The sequence below is a fragment of the Corvus kubaryi genome, unplaced genomic scaffold, assembly GCF_017639235.1.
Source record: "Corvus kubaryi isolate FWS band 111438036 unplaced genomic scaffold, C.kubaryi_AGA036_p1.0 37396, whole genome shotgun sequence".
Classification (NCBI taxonomy): domain Eukaryota; kingdom Metazoa; phylum Chordata; class Aves; order Passeriformes; family Corvidae; genus Corvus; species Corvus kubaryi.
In genome coordinates, this window is record NW_024581135.1 from 27,793,348 (window position 1) to 27,818,781 (window position 25,434).

Consider the following 25,434-nt stretch of genomic DNA (forward strand, 5'->3'; position numbering starts at 1 on the left):
ATAGGTAATTGTGGGTCAGAATGTAACACCCTTACTGGAGCTCAGCAGCACCAGGCTGTAAGGCACCCCAGATGGCTGGGCTGCAATGCACCCCTGTCACAGCCTGGGCATCCCAGATACTTGCTGGGAAGAGGGAGCTGATGGCAGATCCCTCTGCCCCAGCAGGAGCCAGGCAGGAGGGCTCCCCTCTGTACTGTTGGAGCTCCCCAGCAAAGCTGCAGCCTGGCAATTCAATTTGGTTTGCCACAGCAACCTGTGTGCTCCTCCACCAAACAGAGAACAGCTGCCTTCAGGAATAGGATTCTGTATTTCTCAAGCAACAGCTAACCTGGCAATGACATTATTTTCTTATCTGTGGAGGATGGTGTGTGCATTATTACTGAGGACCTCAGAAATAATGCTCTCTGGCTCACTCCACGTTCAAGAGCTACTGTCTTTTATGAAGCATCATGTAAAAGGCAAGAGAAGCTTCTCCTGTTGCAGCTGCAGTAGACCTGCAAAGGAAAATAAAACAAACCACAATTATTTATCAGAATCAAGAAAAAGAAAACAAAGAGAGGGAGAAAAGCGAGGGCATATTGCACTAAGAATTACAGGTAATTTTGGAGTGGCCCCAAAATAATTGCCCCTGTTTTTCTTGGTGATGGTGGTGCTGCAGGCAGGAGGGGAGTTAGGGAGTGAGAGCTGATGGGTGGCATCACAGAGAGGCAGTAATCCCCACATGCATGTTGGCAGAGACAGTGACTTTATACACTTCAAAGAGACGTGTGGCATGAGAGGGTAGTTACTTGCCCGTTTTTTTAAGCATGCTTCTTGGAACCAGATTGTTTCTGTATTTTAGCCATTTACCCTGACACTAATGTGGTAATGTCCGCATGAAATTTGCTGTGGTAGACAGAGTGCAATGTGGTACCGGAACAGGGATGGCCAAAGTCAGGGTCCTGGCTGGAAGGAAGTGCGATGGTCGTGCACCTGGGAACTCATAATTACTGTGGTTGTTAGCTAGGAGCACCTTGGCCAGGAGGTACAGGAGGCTGAAAGACCCAGCTGAAGTAATCAAGCTCTGGGTGAGCCAGGAGCCTCAGGTGGGAGGTGGCTACGGAAAGGAAAAAAGCAGTGATGGGGTGTGTTGTCCAGGCAGCCCCAGCAGAAGCAGCACTGAGCAGCACCATTCAGTTTGATGTCAAGGTGACAGATCATCCACCTTCCCAGTGACATCGTCGGTGGCTGCAAATGAGCCTGACCCCAGAGCAACCCCACAGCCCTTCCTCACCCTTGGCTGCTCTCACCATCAGACCACATTTGAGTCAAACGGCAGAGGGGAGTAGAAGCCACAACCTGCAATCACCAACCTGAAATAGCCCAGAGGGACCAGTTCCTGACCTCTCAGGCTCCCTGCAAATGTCTCTCGCCTGCTGCAGCGTGGGTGAAAGCCAATGATGCCAGCCCTGTGGGCCACCTGCACCCTGGGTGCCCCGAGCCACTGTGTCATCAGCAGGGTGGTGGAGAGCAGTGCACCCAAAATGCCCCCTGTGACAGGGTGATTAGGGAATTGCTGGCCAAGCCTGTATGTCCCCAAAGACCAGGTCAGCATTTGCCCACCCTGTGGTTACAAACCCAGCCCATGACCTTCCTGCCATCTGTTGTCCGGCCTCACAGTAATGGAGGGGTTTCTATTCTTGCTGAGCTGAGTCCACTGGCTCTTACGCATCCTGTAAACAAAACCAGCCCTCTGGAAGTCAGCAGACATCAAGGATGTAATTTAGTTTCTTAACAGCCTTGCTGAGGCTATTTTGGTATGCATGCTGTGATGGTAGCACGGCGCTCCCTACTGCCTTGGCCTGTGATCGGGGTGAGGAACAGAGGGATGAGAGCCTGGCAGGACACGCTGATGGTCAGGGACATTCAGCTGCCGGAGGGCTGCTGCATTAGTCTTGCTTCGTTACAATTATCTTGCTCCAATGATCTCCTTACCTTCTTTCTCAGTTGCTGTAAGGTTATTGTACCAAGCACAAGCATATTGGTTTTTCACGTCCCCTCTGAAAGGCGAAGGAGAGTCCAGTTTTCCCCTCAGCCAGGTTTCCCCCTGTTGGCAGTTTTACTCCAGCCCAAGCCCTAAACTTTTTTCTATGCTGACTGTACTTTGCCATGGTGTTGCTACATGGCATACTCATAGTCTTGGTGATCATGCACCATAAATCACTATTTATGAACACCAAAAAGAGTGCACTTTATTTTAAGGCATTCTCATTCGTTTGGTTTTGGTCTGCAGAGCAATGTGCGACTGTCAGAGCAGTGGGGCAGAAGGATGTAATAGGGAATATATCCCTTTTGGGTACTCTTTAAAAGCAGCCAGGCAACTGTAAAGGGAATCTTTCCTCTTCATAAAATATTAGAGGGAAAAATTAATATCTTGTCTGCATTTTGTATCTCAGTTGCTCCCTCTCCTTTCCACTGCCCATGAACTGTGCAGCTTATTCACCTGCAGCCACCAGGATTTTGTCAGTTAAGGCACCCTTCAGGAAAGTGTTCATTGCCATAAATCCAATGGCTCTGGCAGAAATCTCGCACAGCCAGCTGCAATGCCATCACCTGCATCCCAAGGCTGCCATGGTGCTGGCCTTGGTCCCAGCATGCCACGTGACCCTTGCCAAACCCCGGCACGGAGGCAGGACCTGATCTTCAGACAAGTAGTGTGTCCCTCTTCTCTCCTTCCCTCATGCCGAGACCCAGCCTGCTGGCTCCCACCTGGCAGCACACTCCAGCACCTATATCTGAGTCCCCTGAGGGGAGAATGGACAGCCTGCACAAACTCAAAAGGTGAAAATGTGCTGTCCTGTCTGCCTGGGCCCTGCTGTTAGTTCTGTCTTTGAACCCTTCTGCTTGCAGCGCATTATTGCTGTGGACAGCAGGGTTTGTCCACAGAGTCCTTTCCCTGTCTCCTCCTTCAGCCCTGCATTTTCGGGGACAACTGTTGCAACGTGACATTTGAGTGCAGGAACATGGAAAGTGCCCCTCTACAGCAACTCCAATCTTGCCAGCGGCCAGGGACACCAAAACCATGTGTTAAAACTTTAGCCCTCTGAAACACTCGTTCATTAGAAACTAAGCCCTTTCCCTCAGTGCTTCAACTCTCCATGTGCGTGCAAACTCATTCAAAACCTAAATTCTTTCTCTGAATTAAATTGTCAGCCTCCCACTCAGGCAGATGCATTAGTACTGACTGTGTAACATCAGCTCAGCTCTCTGTATAACATATAAATAAGCCTTTAAAATTGTATATTCTGCCCTGCAGCATTTATCTCATATTTTGATCCTGATTTTTCTCTGCTAAAACTCTTATTGGTCCCTTCAAGTGCATTGATGGTTTACGCGCTTCTAATTTAGGGTTCATTTGGGACTTGCCAGTTCTGTGATCATTCTGTATCAGTTTGTTCACTTACTAATACATTCTCAAGCCACGATTATGATGAATTTCTGAATCTGGTAAAGATAGTGACAAAAGATTTTTTTTCACATTTCATAATGTTAAGATGTAGCAGTTTATACTTCTGAAGGAGATATTAATCACAATTTTAATTCTCTTTTTGAAAGAAAAAATAACATTATTTATCTTTAGAAGCAAAGGGAGGGTTCAGGGATAATTTTGAGGGTAGGGTATGATAAGACACTTCAACTAATTAAAATTTTGAAAATTATATTGGCTAGAAAAATTTGTGTTGATTCAATACTCCAGAATTAGTGGAGATTTGGTGCCTGCCACAGAACAGTAGGTTGGAACATGTTGATTAATAATAATGCATTATACTTTCAGTAAATTGTCTAATATATTGCTTTGGTGACATTTCTCATGAGCAGTTTGAGTTCTCAGCAAACCTTAAAGAACAAGAAACAGCATCTTGGAAGCTGGGAGAGGAGGAGAACTCTCTTGGCCCCTGAGCCATGGCAGAGCCCTGGTCATGAGGCTGTGGTAGGCAGTGCTGCTATCTGGGAGTCACTGGGAATTGCCTGTCTCCAGCTCTGGCAGATCCTGCTAGATTATAATAGATGGCAAACCTCCATCAACTTTGAGTGAGGAAAATATCCCATCTTTTCATGTGCAGCGTGAGTAATAATTAAAAGAAACATACGGGTTTTCAGCTGATGTACAACCACATAAGGATTACCAATGATAATTCTCCCCCATCCATGTCCTTGCCCCATGGATTGATTCACTTATCCAAAGGCATCAAAACTCAGCAAAAAAAAAAAAAGGTGCCATGCTTCTATTGTGTGCTTCCAACTGCAGCGCTACCTTTTTCTTCCCTCAGAAAGAAAACGCAGACCGCCCTGCAATTAGCAGCAAAACCATGAATACTTTCTTCGTTAACCACAAATGGTTCTTTTCGCGACGAGCGGGCTCACATATGTTCTAAATATGTTCAGTTTCATTAGGCGGCGAAGCGCTGTGGATCTGCTATTTTATTCAGGAAGGCAAACAAGAGCTGCATATGTGCAACATAAGTTGAGGAGAATGGGAAAAACTCAAGGCACTTGCAGAGTGCCTGAGATGCTCGGACGTGATGATTTAATGTGGGATTGCACCCAGCTTGTTTCCGTCAGCCTTGTCACTAGCAGAGATCAGCGCGATCCAACCGGTGATGCTCCAACTGGTGATGATCCGACCGGTGATGTTCCTGCCCTTTGCCAGCCTGAAAGTCCTTCAGAAGAGTGAACCTGGTTGCTGCACGTGTCTGGTGTGGGGGGGTTTGTCTGTGCTGCCCAGCAGCAGTCCCCCAGGCTGAGGGGTCAACAACTGCTCCCCAAAAACACTTTCTGAACGAGAGTTAACAAAGGCGGCTGCAGCAGGATGTGGCACTGATTGCTGCTGCCTGCAGGGTGTGAGGGGTGAATTCATCCCAAGTCCAAGACCCCACGCTGGGGGACAGCTGGACCTCAGGGTGCCACAGCAATCTGCAAGCTGAGAGAGATGGCTGGGGGCTCCCCCAGATATTCTCTCATTGGAGAAAAATCTCTCAAATTTTTCCATTTGTAGTCATTAGGGATTTTTTGTTTTTTGCTTTGTTTCTCTAGTTATCTGGTCAAAATGTTTCAAGAATTGAAAATGCATTTTTTCATAACTCAGAAGCACATTTACTTTTTCTTATTTTTTTCAAGCCATTTTGGACACGGGAAGTAAAGCAGCAGGTTCTTCAGACCTCGCTGTCCCTTTTCTGTCTCTCCCAGGAAAGCATGATGGACCAGTCCTAATCCATGTAGCAAGTTTATACAGCATAGCAAATGAAGATTTGTGTAAGTCACATTTTTTATGTAAACACATACAGTGTTAAAAATATTCACACCCTTAAGTGTTTCCCATCACGTGTGTGCTAATGAGTGGATTATGAAATATGTTTTCTGTGTCTCACACTTGGTCCCTCTGATCCGGTCTCTCCCACCAGAAGGGACGCCGGGGAGGCTGGCCCTGCCTGCGGGCAGGGAAATGCTGCGAGAAGTCGTAAGAATGTGCACTGTGTCCTTGATCACTCACAAGAGCTGGAGCTGCCGCGCTACTGACGCAGTGTCGTGGGACTTTGCATTCATGAAGGAGAGAGTTGTCTCCTGTGGAATTGTGACCTGTTGGAGGCACCTGGGGGGGACTGCAGAGGATGATGCTGACTGGATGTCCACCCATGCCTGCAGCCTTGCAGTGCCCTCTCTTAAACTGCATGCACGGAGTCATATTCCTCAGCAATAAAGACGGCAAAATATAAACAAAGAAAAACTGCTCTCAGAGGGCCCCAGGAAAGGAGCTGTAAGAAATTAATCTGTCACTATTTGCTGATGGTGTAGAGATATGTTTTAAATGCCTGATTTGTGGCAGAGAAGCAGTTTTAAAGCACCAAATCAAATAAACGAGTGAGAGCTGCTGTTGTAGGAACAACCAGCGATCAATAAGTATCCCAATGTCTGCCACAACTCTATTCATTTTTCTCTCCCCTAAACCCTGGAATTCTATTAATAATGTCTTAGGCTGTGCATGGACTGCTCTGTAATCTTTGTGCAGTGCTGCTGAGCAATTTTCACCTCGGCACACCCCGTGCCTGCTGCCAGGAGCTCAGGAAGCATGGAGTTAAATAAGTTCGCCTTCTCCTCCATCCGAACAATTGGAATCAGCAGTTTGTATTATTTTAAAAATGAATGCTTGGAATCAGCAATTTTCTTTTTCCTTTTTTTTTTTTTTTTTTTAAGATCTTGAGGGTTTTTTTTATTTAAAGTGGAAAACTACATTAAGTGCAAGGCACTCAACAAAGAAACAGTCATAAAGCCTAAGTATTCTTAGAGTTATAAAATATGTCCGTGGTGGCAATTCTACTGCCAACAATGAAGTTTTAAGCATTAATATGCCTTCATTGCAGTTTTAATGCCTTAATATTGACTCTATAGCTCTTTTGGGTAATTTTGCTTTCTCTGGTACTTGAAAGGTGATGATGTCAGCGTTCTTCATACTGATTCATATGCAGGTTGATGAAGCTGAGTTATTTATTGAGTTCCATTATATTTTCTATAAACATTAGTTCTCAATAAACAGAGACATTTAGCCGAGGGTTTATTTATTAAATAGGTACTGTACAGATGGTTTTGCCACACATGATGTGCTGCAGAGGATATTACTCAGGAATAATCAGCTGTGTTATAGCTTGGCTAAATTAATAAGATGATAATGATGAAATTGATGCTTTTGAGCTAGGCTTGGTAAATGGTTTTTGCATAAACAAACTGATAAATTTGAGAAGCAATTACTTGCTTGTCAAAGATAAAAACACAACAGGGCCCATTTATAGTTAGGTCCTATTTATTTTTAAAGATTGTACCAGATTTTATGTTTAATACGCTGCAATTAAAAAATAATACTTAAATGAAGAATAATAAAAAACTAACTTTCTGAGCTCTCCTTCAAATTTGAAGATGCAGCATTGCTTGGTTAGACATCAAGTAAACTTTTTTCAAGGCTTTCACTACATCTAGAAAAAATATAATCATTTTATGAAAGATGCTGTCTGGAGTTGTGCAATGCAGACTCTGGCAGCACTTTTGGTAGCAGTATTTGCTCTAAAATTAAGCTGGATTTCATGTAGAGAGACACAGTCTCCAATTCCCTGTTTAATGTGGATTTCTCTGCAGTGATCACGCAAGCAAACAAAACACACATACTCTCCACACCCCCCACCTCCAGGTACTCACCAATAACATAATGAAATGGGTGTGGAGAGAGGTACGTGTGTACCTATATATGCACAACAAAGAAGACATCTCTTGGTTTGTCTGCTAGGAAGTGTGTGCGTTATGTGATTTTACACACCAACCAGAGTCGCCTATTTCTGTTTATTTAGAAAAAACAAAGGGACAAGTGATGTGCAGCCCTTCAGGTGGCCCTGCTGGAGGGGAGCTCCTGAGTTCTGTGTTCACAGAGACACAGCAGCCTCTACAGTCACCATGGTTGGCAGTTTCCTTCTGAGGGTTTGAAGGCAACTTATGAGCATACATTTTAGTTTTGTAATGTTCCTGAGAGAGAGATATTCTCACACAACTTTTTGTCACCTCCATGGTGGGGACAGGCAGCTCCTGTGTGCACTGATGGGACAATGATGCTACTAACAACCTCCTTCTCCTTCTCATGCACTGAAGGAAATGTTCAGGCCTTCAGTTATTTCCTTCTTTCCTTGAAAATTTCTGTGCACCCACGTCCTCTACACATAAAAATGCTACTGTGGGACCATCCTAAGTGATTATACTTGAGAAGAGGAATAGGATGGCCAAACATAGCAAGCTGCACAGGCATGTCCTGACTTAGAATTTTTCCACTTTTGCTTTCTGACACAAAAGTCTTAAGGGACTTTTGCTTGAGTAATTTGCTCTGTAAGGACCTAAAGCCAATAGCAATGTGTGGGAGGAATCCAGCCCTGCACCAGCATGCACCAGCACAGCCAGGAGGTCCTGCTTGCCCAGGAGGACTTCCCACCTGGAAGCGGCATGGCACTATGGGGAGGTTTTGCAAAGGGAGTGGGTGAGGATCCCTTCCCCTTGCTATTTAAAATGTCACACCATGAGCAAAAATAGATTTCTAAAAATCCTTCTTTGCTGTAACCTTTTTTTTTAGGAAATTTTGTCCTGAAGTATTAGTGCAAAGTATTCTATGACTTGATGTTAGCAAGTACTTCATATGTTTGTCTTGCAGCTGTCCATAAAGGATTTAAGGTCTTATGCCAACCTGAAACTCTCAGTAGGGTTGAGCAGGAGAATCATTCTCTCAGAATGTAGCCAACAATGGCTACTACAAGAAAATTCACAAAATGTCACAACTTTAGCTATTTCTGGAAATTAGTCCACAACCAGACACAGTTTTTGCTGTTAGTTCAGGTTGATTACCTGAGTTATAGGTATTCATTGTAACAAAATGAAACAAGATCGTCGGCTTAGCCTTAAAAATCTGAAAGGAAGTTGTCTACAGTGCTTGTGTCAAAGGCATGAACGGCATGGGTGGGGTTTGCCCTGCCGTGTGGGTCTGGGTGCTGCCTGCCGGGGTGACTGGGAGCCTCAAGGCTCCTGCTGCAAAACCCAGACCAAGCTGGCAGCTACCACCGTGGCTCTGCCCAGCTCCCACCACCCAGAGGGAGATGAGCCCCTGGAATGCTGCGAGGGGTGTGGGTGTACCCCGGATGGGAAGAAAGGAGAAGCTGTTGCTTCCCATTAAATATTCCCATGTGTCTGAACCCAGAGCTGCCATGCTGCCCTTTTACTGTCCCCCCAGGCTGTGCTTGTGGGAAACAGAGGACTAGGTTTGCATTCACAAAAATATTATTTATATCATTATAACTATTTATAGGCTTTCAGAAATATTTTTAAAATGTGCTTGTTGCTCTGCAGGGAGATTTGAAATGATGTGACTTTGTGAAAATAAAAAAACATGGTGCAGATCAACCTGCCCAGCTGAGACAGATTTGCAGGGGACAGGGACTTCCCTGCACCGCTCCTCCAGGAATGAATTTAGGCCAGACATCAGTGTGAACTGACATCCCTGCTGCTAAACTGAAGCGTTTTTAGCAAGGAGGTGTTGAGAAGGGAAAGATGAAACCATTTCCATGCTGTGGTGCCACATTTACCCAGGCTTGGGGTCAGTGAGAAATGGAGCTGATGGATGGCATGGGTTCACGTAAAAGTAGGTCTTGGCAAAAGATTTGGGTGAGAACTTTCTTGGGAAAAAAAGAGTATATTCTTTTGGGTATTGCCAAGGTTCTTGAGGAGGGAAAAAAATTAGAAAAGTCAATGTCACTTCAGTGCTTTCAAAATAAAATTACTTTTTAAGTATTGCTGGAAATTTCATGTTAAAAAAAAAGTTAAATGTTTCTTTGTTTTGTTTTTTGGGGTCTTTTTTGAAACTACCATGTTCAAAGAAAATATTTACTTTTAAGTAAAACGGTGAAGATTTTCTGTCACTGAAGATCTTCTCTTCCTGTGCAGCTTTACAATACACAAGTATATTACTGGTCAACGAAAACTGAGACAGAATTTTCCCAAAACACTTTTGAAGTTTTTTCTTGCTTTAGAGAAGGTCGGTGCTCAACTTTGGGTTTGGTAGGAGAGTCAGCTCTGAGCCGCTGCCGCCAAAAAAAACCCGTACTCTGAATAGAGAGAAAGCTGGAGCTGCAGCTGCACGGGATGCCTGGGCTGAGGGCTGCTGGCCACAGGGAAGCTGTGTGGAGCCTGCACAGCCCTTGCCGGGCCTCTGCCCGTGGGGCCACGGCGTCTGAGCAGCACTCGCTGGCCCGTTTGTCACCGTGCACGGAGCAGCCGAGCAGCGTTCGCTGTAACTCCTGCGCCTGCCTTAAAACCCGGCGTACGGCGGCGCTTCAGAATAGAATCATTCATTATTAATTAGGTCACAATAAAAAAATCCTACGGATGCATTCGTGACACTAAATGAGCCGATCGCAAATAATGCGATTGTAATGAATTCCAAAGGAATAAATAATGACTGAGCCATTAGCATAAAGTGCCAGTCACAGCTCTGCGCTGCCCGCCTGCCCGCCTGGCACCGCTTCCAAACCCACCCAGCCGGCCGCCGGCCCGGGCAGGGGGTTCCTGAGGCTGACAGGGGGCGGTGGGATCTGTCCCACTCCCTGGGATGGTGAGGGGGGTCAGGATGCTTTGGTGACTCCCACTGCGGCTTGCAGTGGCATCACCCCCAGGACGGCCACCCCAGAGTCCCTTTGCAGGAAGATGTTTTTGCACCTCTTGCTCTAATATATAATCAGAGCTTTTGTTCCATGCTTTGCACAAACAAATTAATTAGAAATTTATCTCACCAGAAGTTCAGTGCAGCGTACATTTAAAGCAGAGGACATCCCTGTGCATTTGTTTGCTCTCTTTCATGGAACAATTATCTGCCCATTTAGGAAGTTCAGAATTTGCTTCTATCTTAATAGATGCTTGTAAGCGTAAAAAAATATCGGACCACTTCTGATTGTAGAGTGCTTAAAAACCTCCAAGAGGAAAACACCACTTGTAACCCCCCTTCTCCCACCCAGAGCATCGCCCCAGGTGTTTCCAAGAGGCCACAGGGCAGGCAGCTCCAACCTGCAGTGGAACAGACCTGCACAGTGGTGGCAGTGACAGCGCAGCCACCTGGGTGAGAAGAGGGCTGAGAGAGCAGGAAAATAAGACAGGATGAGGCTGAAGGGAGAGGGGTGCAGGGAAGCAAAACAGGGGTGGTGGGGGTCTGTGAAAGAGAGCTGTTTCCCCCAAGCCGTGTGGCTGTGAGGCAACAGAGCGACAGGGTAAACACTGCAGCAGGGCAGGGACCAGTGGCTCTGGGGACTTTGGCCCAGGACAGACCCTTCCATCTGCCTCACCAGGCACCCTGGCATATTAAATAAGTAGAACAGGTAGCGGGGTGGGAGTGGGACCTGTTTTGTCAGCGTCCCTTCCCTCCCAGCAGCCAAGCAGACAGGCGCGTCAGGTGCTTATGCCCCTCTTATGTCTGCTGTTAAAAAACCCAGCCAGGGAATGTCATTAGAAACAGCCACACCATCTGCCTTTTCCTCCCCTCCCCTTTAAATAAGGAAACACCTTGTCAAACACATCCCACTAAATATCCCTAACACCCTCCCGCGTGCTTCGCGCTCAGCGGTTCATGGGATCGTGCACCATCTGGACCCTCACGCTCCATCTCGCCGGCGAGGCCGCAGCTCTGACCCACCGCGTGCCCCATGGCCAGTGGCAGGGCTGCACCACCCACATCCATGCGTGGCAGCAGGAGGTCACGGAATTAAGCAAAAGCAATGAGTTCATGGAGAAAAAAATGACCGGCAATTCCATATTGTTAAACCTAGAAAATTAACCAAGGAGGACCTTAAACACAGACATTTATTAACATGTAAATGGACTGAGTCAGCAATTAGTTAATAGTCAGCATAATTAAATAGAATGTAGTAATGAAGGTGCCATTTAATTATTCCCATTTCGTTTAAGATAAATATTTACTACATTCATGGGGTTTCCCTTGTCTTTCGCATTGAACACCAGTATCAGAGTATCAAACTGTGTCAAAGTTTCTCAAGAACTTTAAAAAGGAACGTTGCCACTTCCTGTCCTCACGGTGCTGGTCGCTGATGCCATGGAGGAGCATGGCTGAGGAGCAGTGCCTGCTCTCCTGGGCTTGGAATGGGTCCTGTGAGACCCAGTGACCAGCGCCTGTGGGCCCTGAGCCACACAAGGTGAGAGCTGCATGTGGTTTGGGGCTTGCAACAGCTCAGCTCCCTCCTGCCACAGCCCTGCAAAGCCAGGCAGTGTCTCAGGCACACGTGTGCACACACAGCCCCCCAGCCCTGCTCACTGACCGTGCAGATGAGTCTTTGTTCTTGGTGATTACTGTGCAGACAACACACTCACCCGGCTGCACCGAGACACTGCGTACACACTGCACGATGTGCTGATAAGGGAAAAGTGTAAAGAAGAGCCTAAGGAGATAAAAGAACATTATTTTAAATTATCTTGAACATAAAAAACAAAGTGAGGATTTGGCAACCTTGCAGCAAAAACCTCAAAACCAGTTATTCCTTTTAAATAAAAACAAAAATGAGAAACAGTAACTATTAGAAATCCCACCTGGTGCTTTCTCTGTGTTAATGATGCTTCTTAAATTGCATGTGGGTAAATGGTAATTTTGTCTCACACCATTAAAAACTAATGGAACCCTTGATGATAAGAAATGCCATAGCTAGCTTGTTGGAAAACGTTTAATTAATAAAGTAATAAAATTATTGTAAACTAGTGCAGTTTCACAGAGGATTCAATGGGATATAAAACAGATAAAACATCCTTGAGAGTTGATACAAGAAATAAATGCTCCTCTGTAAAAAACAGCACTATAAACTTCAGCTGGTCTGTGTTATACCAAGTTAACACAAGCTATGATGACGGTAAAGGTGTTTGCATGAGCCTTTCATGGGAAGTGGTGGGAAAACCTCCTGAGTGCAGACAGTTTTTGTGAGGAGCAGAAAGCCAGCACACCTTCCCCTGCACTGGTGTGAGCCTGAAGGTGGCTGTTGGTGGGATCTACAGCCCCGTGAGCCCATGAGAACAATTCTGATGGTGTTATTGCTGTTATTGTCCTGTCCCAGAGGCTCCAGGGTGAAGGACACTGTCTCCACTATCCTGAGTGGCTTTGGGGTGAGGCATCGTCCCACCCTGCTGCTACAACCACTTTGTTGCATAGTTTTTGTGAAACAAGTGGTGCCAGAGAGTGGAGAGGAGGGATCAGACACTTTCCTGCCCCAGAGAATGAGCCCTGGTGCTCCATGCAGCCGGATTTCAGCTCCACGCAGATGGCCAGCTGGTGGCATGGCTGTGGTACCAAGCATTTACACATTGTAGCTTGGTGCATGTGCATGACATCCCAGCTGCTCTACAGGAAAAAATGGGTTGGAGAGTGGCAAGCATGGGGAAAAACATGCTGGCAGAGAAGGCCTGGTTACCGCTTCTCATCCTGCTGCTACCCCAGTTTGTGCCTCACATCCTCCTGCAGACATTTCTTTGCAAGCTTTAGGAATGATTTCCTGTAACTGGGAGACTGTAGAGAGGCTTTCTGTATTGCACGAGCTGGGCCAGGTAACCCTAGTACGTACACACCCATGTACAGGAGCCCGTACGTTTCCATTACACTCACACCTCAAAAATTTGCACATGTTTAGCTTAAGGATGGGTCTCATCTCCCAGGTGCCCAAATTTTCCTTTCTCCTGATACTCAAGCTGCAAATCTCACTGACAAGCATTGTCAGCTCTATTTGTGAGCACTCAGCCTGTGGTGATGGGACACTGGAGGGAAGAACAGCTGGGAGAAAGGCACATCCTGCATTTCAGGGTGTCATGAGAGCCACTTGCAGCACTGGCACTTGTCAGCCCCTATTCAGAACCAGCACTGCCAGGGCACCAATGCCAAGCAATGCCAGCACTCTGTGATGTGCCACAGACAGACCTGGAAAGGTTCGGAACCAACACGGGCCAGTATTTTTCCAAACCTCCAATGACATCTCTCTGTAAAGGAGCTGAAAGTGTTTCTTTAGTGGGCTGGCATGCCTTCTTTCCTCCCACTTCAGAATAGTTGATGGTCACACTGGGAAATGAGGGACACTCTGCTGTGCTCCCAATGTGGATGGTTTATTTCACCAGAGCTTTGTACAAACACCATCACAGCCATGGTCTCTGCCTCCCATGTAACTAAAAGAAGCGATATCGCAGTATGTATAACTGGTACATTGCTGCAGCACAAAGGTTAATCTTGTGTTCCTTAGCTGCTTATGGCTTGGTTGTAATAGGGGCATGGTCAGACCTTACTCATAGAAAGTCTGTCTCACCAAGCCACCACAGACACTGCTGTGCCACTTGTGCAACCACAGCTTCTGGTTAGTGTTTGAAGCAACATCTACTTTTCATTTGAGCGTCTCTGGCTTCCTCAGCAGTCTCCACCTTGATCATAAATTAGAAGCCATCCTGCCTGATCTGTAGTTTTAAAATGAAGTGGTGATTTTTTTTAAAGCACATCAGCATAAATAACACTGCCGACAATAACAGTCGCCCACTGCTGCCCAACTTCCCGGGTGCCACACCACACCAGGGGCTCCTTACTTTGGCCTTGACATATGGATAGACTGGCGATATAAAATCTTTTCCCCACCCAAGGCACCATCCGCCTCTGGGAAAAATATTGTGGTTTCCTCTTGTAGGCAGATTTATTTTTGAGGTAGCCTCAACAATGTGGGCACAGGGAGAAGGCTGTTGCTCTTTACTGAGACAGAGTGAAAATGTTTATGGGGCTCCATAGTTCAGTCCCACTGGCAATGCCAGCAATGACTTTTCTATTTCCGTGATGTGTGAGAAATGAAAACATGAGCGGGAGCGCATAGAAGACTATTACGGCCAAAGCTGGGATATTTGTTCCCTGGCAAACTGTGGTTGCTCTTGATTTAGCCACAGTTTTCCCAGCTGATGTTTTGCAAACCCGACAGAAGATTCAGCTTTCAAGGCTGTGAAAGTGAACGTGGGGCTGGAAGCCGCCCCTGCGCACACTGGCAGGGAGTCAGGCCGAGCCTCCTTCTTTCAGAAGATGTTGCTTGTTCCAGGACTGCGTGGCTGTGGGGGCAGTTTGGGGACAGAGATTTAATCTTTTATTTTTCCCATATGTCATAAGTATGTCTAAGATGATGAAAAAATAATAAGTTGGTGGCTGCTGGAAACTTTTTTTTAGCAGCTGTGTTTTTAGAATCTTATAATTAACCATCCTTTTGCCTTAATCACTTAAAGACTTCTAAAATAACTAGGAGTTTATTGTACCTTCTCTCAACTTGAAGCTTTCCCATGCGGGGACCACAACTTTACTTTCAGGAAGGGAGGGTCGAAGAAGCAGGGCAGAGCTCGAAACATGGAGTCAAGTTTATCAGTCTGGATTACAGCATAAATTACTAAAATTACTGTAGTGATTTTAACCTACAGCCATTGTACTAGGAGCAGAAAAAGAGGTGACATTGTATTTAACCTGCACAGTGACTGAGTCATTTTGCCTGGGTTCATTTTTTCAGAAATTTTAATGAAGAAAGTGCAGTATTTGTTGGAAAAAAGAAATGATGAACTGTGACTAAAGGAGAAGCACAATTAAAAGCTGACTGTTAATAAAGCATGTGGGTGACAGGGCTGTCTCCCCACACGGTTCCGGCACTTGGCTCAGGTAAAAGCAGAGGGCTGTAGCTCAACAACACACTCCTGTCTGTCAGTGTTAGGTTTTCGGGGTTTTTTTATAAATGACATGTTTTCTTTTGGCAGATGGGAACAAGCCTTGACGAATAAATTTTTTGGAGGCAAACTGGCTGCCTGGAAATATATGTATTTAGGAACCTGTCGGGTGCTGTGAGTGTCAGCACCACCCCAGCTGAGCTGACCAGCACTGCTCTGCTGCTCGCCTGCTCCAATCTCCTCACAGACCCCTCAATTCCCCAGCTGATCACTGCCAGGTCGGAGCAAAAATGACAACTCTGATACAAGATTTGCTCTGGATATTGCTGATATTGCTTTGTGCCTGCCTTATAAAACTTCCCCGTTGGCTATTTCTCCAGCCAGGGGATTTTACTCAGATGAATGTGCTTGCCTCCCTCTCACCAGCTGCCAAAATCCAACTTATCTGTAAGTGGAAATAATGCTTGGCCTCGGGTCGATCAGAGCCGCAATGCTCTTTACGAGAGGAGGCGAAATAAAACCATTCCCCGTGTTAACAGCTGCGAAAGCCGACATGCTGAGAGGTTAAGTGATTTGCTGGGTGTGAAGTAGGATGGTGCCTGGCTCTTGGGAACCCTTTTTTGGGAGGGCAATGGGGGGGGACCACAGACCCCAGGCATCACCACAATTCCCATTCCCACAAGGGCACCTGGTGGGGGGAACCACCTGTAACATGCCTTCCCCCAGGCCAGGTGTAAGCAAACTTTTACCAGGAAAAAAATACATTCTGCAAAAATCCTCCTAAAATTAGGCACTGAAAGCGGGTGTTGGGTTTTGTGAGCCAGCATCAGAAATAGGTGGCAGCTGGACAGATTTTGGAATATCTCAGAAGTGCCTAAGCACTGGGAGGTAAGCAAGGGAAGAAGTAGATTAAGCCAGAACCCAGACGCCTTGAAGCCTAAATCCGTGCACAGGCTCGGCACAGTTTCTTGTCTGCCTCGGGACATTTAGGCCACCTTTAACCAACAGAAATGGGCACCTTTAATGAGCAATTCAGGATGTCCAAATCAGAGCCCAAGTATCTATTTAGTTCTTCAATATAGTTGGTGCAGCATATGTTCATACAGCAGAACAGTTCATTTCTAGAAATGTAGTATTTTTTGTCTCTTTATTCAAGGGATGTGCTAGACATGAAGTGACTATATATGTACAGGTAAAGGTAATAGAAAAGGTGCCAGAAAAGGCACACTCAAAAATAGGCAGTGTTGTTCCCCAGTTTTGTAGGGTCGGTAAAACTGATAGCAGCTCCCTAGCAGTGGCTTCATCTCCACGCTCACAGTGTGTGTTCTTAACACCTTCCTTCTCTGCAAAACTGAAGTATTTAACCCAAAACATACAAACAAATCTGTTATTCTTCTCCTTTATTAACCTTCTGAGTCCTCTGAAATCACACACAAGGAGAAATCTCTTCCCTTTTCCTTTGTCTAGGAGACGAGGTTTAAACTTCACATGCAAATAGACACATGCACACATGTAAACCTACCCATGTAATTAGGCACATGCAGCGCACTCTTTCTTCTTCTCTATAAATATATATACACATATGTATATCCACAGATATGCAGGCATGTGCGCATATGTGTGTGTACAAAGAGAGAGAAAAATACTTAGAAAATGAAAGACAAATGTTAGAGAATGATATTCCCAAGCCCTCAAATCCCTAATCATGAGTTTGATGCAATATTTGCCCTAATGGGAAATGATAACTGGCACTATTCCAAAGCAAACCTCGAAGAAAGGAGCAATAAAAAAGGAAAATGCTAGCTTGGCAGTTAAAGAAAGAGGAGCCGAAGCGAGAACTGCTGTCGGAGATAATAAAGAATTAACCACAAACCCCTTTTCTATTAAGCACAAAAAAGGATATTAAAATAACATGCCCCCTCCCTAAATGTTTCAAGGCTTGTGTCATGCTTCTCTGCGCAGCTTCCCGGGACGTTGTGCGGCGCAGGGCTGCAGCCCCGTGCAGCCGCCTCCCGCTCCCTTCTCGTGCGAGGGAGCCGCGCCACTCCAGCACACAGCGAGGCACAATCACGCTCCTGGCTTCCTGAGCTCACACAGTGTGTTCCAAACCTTGACCGTTCCAGGGAGACGGCACTGGCTGCGATGGGGCAGTTCTGACGGGCTCCCTCTGCCCTTCCCTCCCCTCGGGAATCCTACGCATTGGGAAGCCTGCTGTACAATGCAGCTTGGCTGCTGTGTTATCCATAATATCCATAGGCACAAAGACATCATTTAAGTATACACTGATTCTTAGTGCACTGTTTTCCGGTTACAGCAGCAAGCAAGTGCTTTTACCTTCATGTTCTTACTATGATTTTTACATTTAGGGCTTTTTCTCACTAAAAGTTACATGCCATAAATTACTCAGAAAGTGCCACAGATCTGGGACAAAAAAAAAAAAAAAAAAAAAAAAAAGGTGAAAAAAATCGACTTGGCAGCTGCTAGGTATAGGAAAAAAGAAAACAGAAGGGAGGGCCATGACTCTGGACCTGGGAGCCTCCTGGGACATCCTGTAACGTTACCAACAAATAAAGATGCTTCTCACCATGTGTGTGTGTGCCTTGGATGCCCTCATGGCATTCCCCACAGCCAGGAATACACTGGAGAGCCCCAGATCAGCACCATTTCTGCCTGGTCAAATGATGTACAGGGTTTTGGTAACTGATGTTACCCATTTCATGATTACCCAAACCATTTTAGTTGAAATTGAGCTTTCTTTGAAATTTCCACCTCAACTAAACAGTAGGTTTTGCTATGGCAATTTTTAGTTTGCAAAAGAAGTGGTACTCAGGGCACTACAGACCCAACAGGAGGAAGCTACCCCTTTATATCAAGTCAAAGAAACCCTCAATAATCTTACATTTCAAAGACATTTATGACCTAACTTTGGTTCATTAGCACGTAAGAAGACATTAATGACACAGAGTAATGAAACGTAACAACTCTTTTAGTGCTTTCCTATTATCTGGGTCTTTAACATGCAGTTTGACAAGAGCTAGACTAGCAGCAGCTTTAACAGCATTTTATAGAGCTGGTGCTCACTACGAATGCCCCAAACCCAAAAAGGCACAAGCCAAAAAGGTAAAGATGCAGCAAGGAATCATGAAAAGTTTATTGTAAATGTCAAATGAAATGTATCTGCCAGTTAGGGCTTATTTTAAAAAACAATGTGTAGATTGCACTGATCCTAGCTGTTACAAAAGTAGAGATTTATAAGGAAAAGAAAAAATGCCCAGCTGTACCAGGTATTTTTTAAACCTAAACATTTTGGTCTTCTAGACTTTAAAAACTCTTTGTGAAGGAGGTATAATCCACAACTCAGGAAAATACTAATGTAATTTCTCTTTCAGAAACAAAAATCAAAACTCCCTCCTGAGCTATATCCATGAAGAAAAGCAGAGTTAAATATCAGCTGCTTTTATCTAAGTGCCGAAATGTAAAAATACTTAACCAGGATTCTACCAACTATTACATTTAAACCCCATCATTTGTCTGCCAATACCAGTCTAGGTCAATTTCTTAGTTGAGCTTAAAAAAAACCCCAAAAGATCAATAAAGGTGTAGGTGGAGAGGTTTAAAAAATAACTACTGGAAATGATGAGCCAAGATCTTTGGAACAACGTGTCCCTGCCTGAGGTACAGGCAGGCTGGTTTTTAGATCAGTCACCTACAACTGTGGTGTCATAAAGCGGAAAAATACCACCAAGAGTCATTTTTAGGAAAGAACACCAACAGCTCCTCTCACATTCACATCCAGTGAAATTCCATTCCAGTTAGATTCATTGGCAAATTGTAAATTCTTATTTGATTTATCAATCACAATTTTATATTGTTAATTCATATGTTCATTAGACAAATCCATTCCTCTAAGGTAATCACTTAAGGTACTGTTGGCATGTGAACATGCACAAATGGATAATTCTTAATGACCTTCCAAGCTGACATATTTTTGGCATCAGTTTTCTGTATCCTAATTTCAAGCTGCCTCTCTGGTGTTATCATAGGGCTGACTTCACTACACAGTCAAGGAGGACTTGCAATTGGAAGTCGTTAGCAAGACTGTTCCCATCAGATATCAGCAGAACAGGGAACAATTAAAATTATCTTTCTCCTTGGATGAAACCCCTGTGTTTCCAGCTGCAGTGGTCAGTAAGCAGGCTTCAATTTTTGCAGCCTTGAAGGAGAAAACATTCACATCAGACAATTTGACCAGATTTGTGACTTCTTCAGTATTTCCACTGTACATAATTTTTGCTCTGCTGATGCTTGGTGCAAAAAAAAGAAGGTCAGGGAGGTTGGAACTACATGATCTTTAAGGTCCCTTCCAACCCAAACCATTCTATGATTCCAGGAAATTAAATTAAATATAGGTCATCCCAGGTTACTGTTCTGGCAGCTGCTCTGCACATTGCCCTCCCACAAGGCCAGGCCAATATCACAGATTTTCTACTGCAGGTTAGCATGGTGCAGGTGAGCCACAGACCAGCGGACATACGGCTTAGCCATCATTTCTTGCAGGGGTCTAATGTAGGAGCTCGTGAGGAGACCTGTAGGTGGACCCAGCACTGGCTGTGCTCGCCAGGTTTGCAGAGTTACAGAGCAATCACGTCAACTACCAGAAAATGCAAGAATGTTTTCCACATTCTCAACTTGAGAGATGGCATTTGCCCAGCTGAATGACCATTAATCACAGTGGTACCCAAACTCCAGAAGACTGCGCCAATGTTATCCCCGCTGAGGCTGTTTGGGGTCTCTCCATTCCCAGCCTCGCACTGTTAGTGCCGCTCATCAGGCACCATGAGAAGGGGAAAAACATGGCATTGTCTTAAACACAAGGTTCCCAGGGTTGCCAGCATTTCCACAGTACTCCCTAGAGCAGATCCAGACAAGGTAAGGGGAATTTCTGGCATTTCCCAGAGTCTACAAGAGACAGGAGGAAGAAAAATGCCAGGAAAAGGTGGGGTAGACCCAGTGCTGCAGTCCACTGAGGTTTGGCAATTGGCTTCCATGGCTTGGGAGGCAGGCTGGGAAGGGAGTGAGGTGCAACAGGACAGAAAAGTGCTGGGAAAGAGCCCTTCCCTAGTTGATGGCCAACACAGCCAGCAGCCCCTCATGAAGGAGCCGCTGGGGCCTGGGGCTGTGGGTAGCAATGGAAGCTGCAAGGGGTGTGTGTGCAGCCTGCGCCCTCCACGCCTGCCCAGCTCAAGTCAGTGCCCAACTGACACCCAAAAGTCAAAGAAAAGAGTTTGCATCCCTTCCTCAAAAGCACAGCTCGGGTTGCAAATCCAAATGTATGGGCAAAATGTAAATGCATTGTGACAAGCTGTACGGGGAATCAAAACAAGGAACAAGGAGCGTATGTTTCTTTTAGAGAAACGTCCTTTATCTCGCAGGCAGAACGAAGCGTGTGGCATTCAAATGTTAAGATTTTTGCACACTTTCATGAAATACTAAAGAGAAACCAAAAAAAAAGAAAAAAGAAAGCAACAAGAAAATAACCCAAGTCCGTGTCACTTCTCAGCTAGTTTGGTTATTGCTGCTCCTGAGTACTGTAACATATGCACTTTCCCTTTTGAAAATGTATCAAAGTTGTTATTTTGGGGGTGGGATAAACTCTTACCCATGCATATCTTATGTTTTGAAGCCAAGAATGCTTAAGAACCTGCTCTGGATCCGCACATCAGATGCATAAGTGATTAGTGACAAGTGACACAGAAACAGAGAATGTGCTGTGTTACGATGAATAATAAACACGCGCAATTTATGCAGGCAGAGCGAGCGAGGAGATGGCATCCTGCACTTTTTCCATATAAATAATGTGAATCTCTCGGCAATGAAGCCAGGCCGACCAGGGAGTTTCTCCAGCCCGCCAGCCGCACAAGCCGGCAGGAGAGAGCGGGGACGGGTGAGGAGGGGTCACCCACCAACAGGGCTGCTCCTGGCTTACGGGTATCGCAGAATGAACTGACGGCCATTAATTGTCTCTCAGCTAGAATCACCAAAGAAACAAAATTCACAGTGGGCAAAATTTTTCACTCTCTGGGAGAAAGGAGCTTTTAGATAAATGAAAAAAAATTCACTGAAAAACATTCACATGGTTTCCTATTTCTTGGGTTTCTGGAGAGCATCACTACAGTGATAGCATTAGTGGTGCTTCTCTGAAAAAAATTTGAATGAATAAATTCATTTTTTACATGAAATTTCTCCAGGAAAGGCAAGTACATGCCCCTGGGAGACTGTCAGGGCTGAGGAGAGCTGGTAACAGGAGTTTCTGAAGGGCCGTGGTGTACCTCACCACTCTTGGATTCTCCATTAGCAAAACCACACACAACACGGAAGAAACCCAGATGCCAAAGCCAGCCAGCCATTCATCCTTAGTCCAGCATGTGTGGTTTTGTTCTTGTGTGCCTCTGCCACACACAAACACCAGAGCTGCAGGACGATGCACAGAAGTCCTGCCCCACATCCCTCAGCCTCATGCTCAGCTGGGGGGATGGTCCCAGGCTGGACGCATGGGGTCCTGCAACATCCCCAATTTGTCACCTTCTTTCTTCTGTCCCTTGCTGCCCTCCCACAAATGAGCCATCCTCCAAGGAAAAGAGAAAGACTTTTTTTTTAATTAAAATATATCCACCTGCAACTTAACTCTGCACATTTTTTCCTGGCTGTCCTGGCCTGCCAACTCCGAGCAAGCTTTTCTCTGTCATTTTTGCACTCTCTCTACTCTTCCAGAAATGTATGCACTTGGATAAAAGTAGAACTGAGAGGAGAAAATGCATATTCTGTTAAATAAAAATAAAAAAAATAAAAGTTGAAAAAAGTGTCTAAAAGATGGATGTGTAAAGAAATCATAACCATACTTTAATTCTGAGTTTGAGTTATATAAACTGTGCAGCGGTAATTACCAAGCTCCTCCAGATTAATAAACAATTACCATAGTAACTATGCCATCATATGAAACCTATGCTCATGAATTTTTAAAGCATAAATGGAAATACATGCTGGTTGAAAAAGTCTCCTATTTATTTTGTTCCTGGAAGACAAGGGAGAGAGATCCATTAAAGGATCTCGTCAAGTTATTTCTTCCTCCGCTGGTTCCTGCAGCCACACTTCGGACAAGTGCCATATATTATGTACTAACTAGGAAAGTCCATTATGTGTGCAGGGCCTGTGGCTGCCAGGCAGCAGGGCTGGCCTCGCACCCCACTCCCCTGGCAGCCCCTGTGCTCTCAGACCTTGTTTCCCTGGAGAGTTTAGGTGACATGGTGCACCTCTTTATCTGCCTGAATGGAAGGGGTTTGTTGGCACAGCAAGCTATCCCCAGTTGTGCGCTGGGGTCTTTTTTTTTATTTTATTTTTTTATGGATAATGTGTGAGAAAAATTTCGAGTTGATGTTGCATGACCACACACAGGAAAGACATCTCCATCAAATATTTGATAAGCTGACTACTGTGAGACAATGCATGCATGCAAATCTAACTTTCCACAGCATGGTGTGCCTTGGTTGCAGCACATCCACCACTGTCCCACCAGGCTGATCGTACTGGAAGGCATGCCACAGCCTATTTCCCACATCTGGAAAAATCCAGTGTGATCTGTTCTTGTGCCAGTGCCTTGCACCCTGGACCATGCTGGGCACATGCGTTCAGCCACCAGGAAAGGGCTCTCTGCAGCCCCTGTGCCTCTGCATGGTCTGACCCTGCTGCAGTGGAGTCAGAGGGGAAGGGCCAATGTTCCAGCAGAGCAGCACTGCCCAGGGGCAGACCCCTGTTACCTGCAAGCCAACAACACAGACCCCAAGACACCCAGCAGGAAGGGTATCCCAGTCTGACATTGCCTTTTCCTCCAAAGCCCAAGCAAAGCAGCCCCTCAGGACTGCCCTGCACTCCTCTGTCTCTGAGCTGCTCCTGACAAAATGTGCCAAAATTTGCCAAAATATGCCCTCTGTCGTAGGAGGCATCAATGATTAAAAGCAGTCTATGAGATGCATCCAAGGTCATTAGGAAAAAAAAAGGCTTTCTCCTGCCCCAATATCAACTCTTGTTTTACGCTATCATACACAAAAATTTGGTTTGAAATCTCGCACCCATATTTTAGAGCTTTAACACAGCTGAGCCTGGCTTTACCACAATTTGTTTGTAACATGTAAAAAAAAAAAAATCTCAAAATGACAAATAACAAGATTATATATCAACCTGTTGATCATTCTGACAGGAAAGCTGAAAAGCAGTCCTGAGTTAAAAAATAGTGTTCGGTATTTGCAGTAATAGTCTAAAACATGAGGTGAGACCTCTATGCTTCAAGTCTGAGACGCTTACTTTTGATAATTTCGACGAGCTGAAAAAATATCTCCCTTTTTGCAAGAAAGTATTTCTTCAGACACTCTGAGATTTAGGAAAGTCATTAAATCCTTGTGGATTGAAGGTAGAAAAATAAATTGTACGTACTTTAGGTTTTGAATTATCTTCCTATAGCAATTTTCGGGGAAAAAAACTAAGAAGAATTCTGCAATTTTAATCTCCTCAGTTGCTTCCCATTACTAAACAAGCAGAACACCACAGTACAAATGTGGATGTTACATGTCATCTTGATCTGCTGCTTTTTTCTTTCATTAAAGCTTTAATGCAGCAATTATGGCTACGTTGCCCTATAAAAAAAGGAAAAGGCAGTTTACTTTAAAAAGTGAAATTGCATAGCCTACTATTTAATTATACACAAATGTAAATGGCCTATTTTTCCATAACTGGTTATTACAGCACTGTTTTACTTTCTGAGTTTTCACAATCTCTAAAACCTACAACGCTTCCTGCTATATAATTGTTTTGCTACATTATTGTTTTCATCTGATTTTTTCTTTTAATGCGAGTGCAGCGGGACAAATCTTGGTTTTAAGCCAGCCAGTACTTCATCTACTTAAGCTTTTATAGATGAAGATTGCTGTAATTATCAGAATACCCGCTTATTTCTGAAGTATTATCTTGGCAACCTGCTGGCATTTACAACCAATTAACAAGCTTTGCCCATTAGTTGCATAAGGGGTATCACAGAGTAAAGCCATTGTGTGCTAATTTTCTATTTTAGATAATCAGTTTGGCCATCCAAAATGGAAAGGGGAAGAAAAGAAAGGTTTGACACCCAGTGGCAGACATGTAAAAATGACTACATGCCTCCCTGAGACAAAGGTATCCAGCAACTGCATGATTGCTTCACTGTCGTCGCCACTGGGTTTTAAGTATTTATTCCCTTTGTCTCTTTTGGAAGAGAAAATAGAAAGTACAGCTTCAGCAAAGTAATCATGTCCTCTTTTTATTTTTTAAACAGATTGGCTTCTCCCTCTGTCCTCGCGGGCTTGTAATTTCACCAAATTGTACAAGTGTTAAACACGATTTTAAAAAAAGGAAAAAAAAAAAAAAAAAGAAGAGTAAACAATAGAGAAAGAAGCCTGTTTGCCAGTGCAAATCTCAGCCTTCCTCTCCTAATCGCGGGGCCGAGCAGAGCCCTCATGCCAAAGGCAGACCCTCGCTCGCATCGCTGCACTGCACTTGGTTAAAGCCATATGCAGGCTGGGGGTTTAACCAGGCGCTGCTATGAGCAAATGGGCTCCCGGCCGACATTCAGCCCCTGGCTGCTGAGCTGCTGCCAGCCCCGGCTGCCTCCTCCCTGCCCTGGGGGATTTTCTTAAGCATTAACCTTTGGTCGAGGCACCGTTTGCTTTCCCTGTTCCTGGCGCAGAGCAGGGAAGATGCATCGCCATGTAGGTGCCCTGGGCAGGAGAATGCTCCTGCCTGTGACTATAGTGCTGGATCATCACAGCACTCCCTGAAGTGTTCATCCCCACCAGACCCATCTCCAGAGCTGCTCCATGAGCATCCCAACCCTGCTTTGCTGCCCCATCCACACAGCGTTTGACTGGGTCCTGTCTTGAGGACAGGAACCCAAATCTGCCACAGAGGGAAGCGGGCACAGCTTGCAGCACTGCTCTGCCCCTGCCCCTCCAACGACCCTACTGACACCAGTCCCTGCCTCCACCTTCCCACCCCATCCCTGCTGCCCAACCAGCACCAGGCACGAGGCTCAGTCTTCCTTGATCTCCCACTGACTCCAGGCCGTGGGCTTGACCCTTGTAT

At 45.3% G+C, this 25,434-nt stretch overlaps 1 long non-coding RNA gene across 1 annotated transcript in view; it reads right to left on the bottom strand.

The window, feature by feature from the left end:
• Positions 1-288: 288 nt before the first annotated feature.
• LOC121670687 overlaps positions 289-25,434 on the bottom strand; it is a 30,545-nt gene continuing 5,399 nt past the window's right edge. Inside the window, exons 3-4 of the long non-coding RNA XR_006018207.1 lie at positions 11,932-11,999; positions 289-494 (exon numbers count right to left, since the gene is read on the bottom strand). This is a non-coding gene — a long non-coding RNA (uncharacterized LOC121670687). The remainder of the gene's footprint in view (positions 495-11,931; positions 12,000-25,434) is intronic.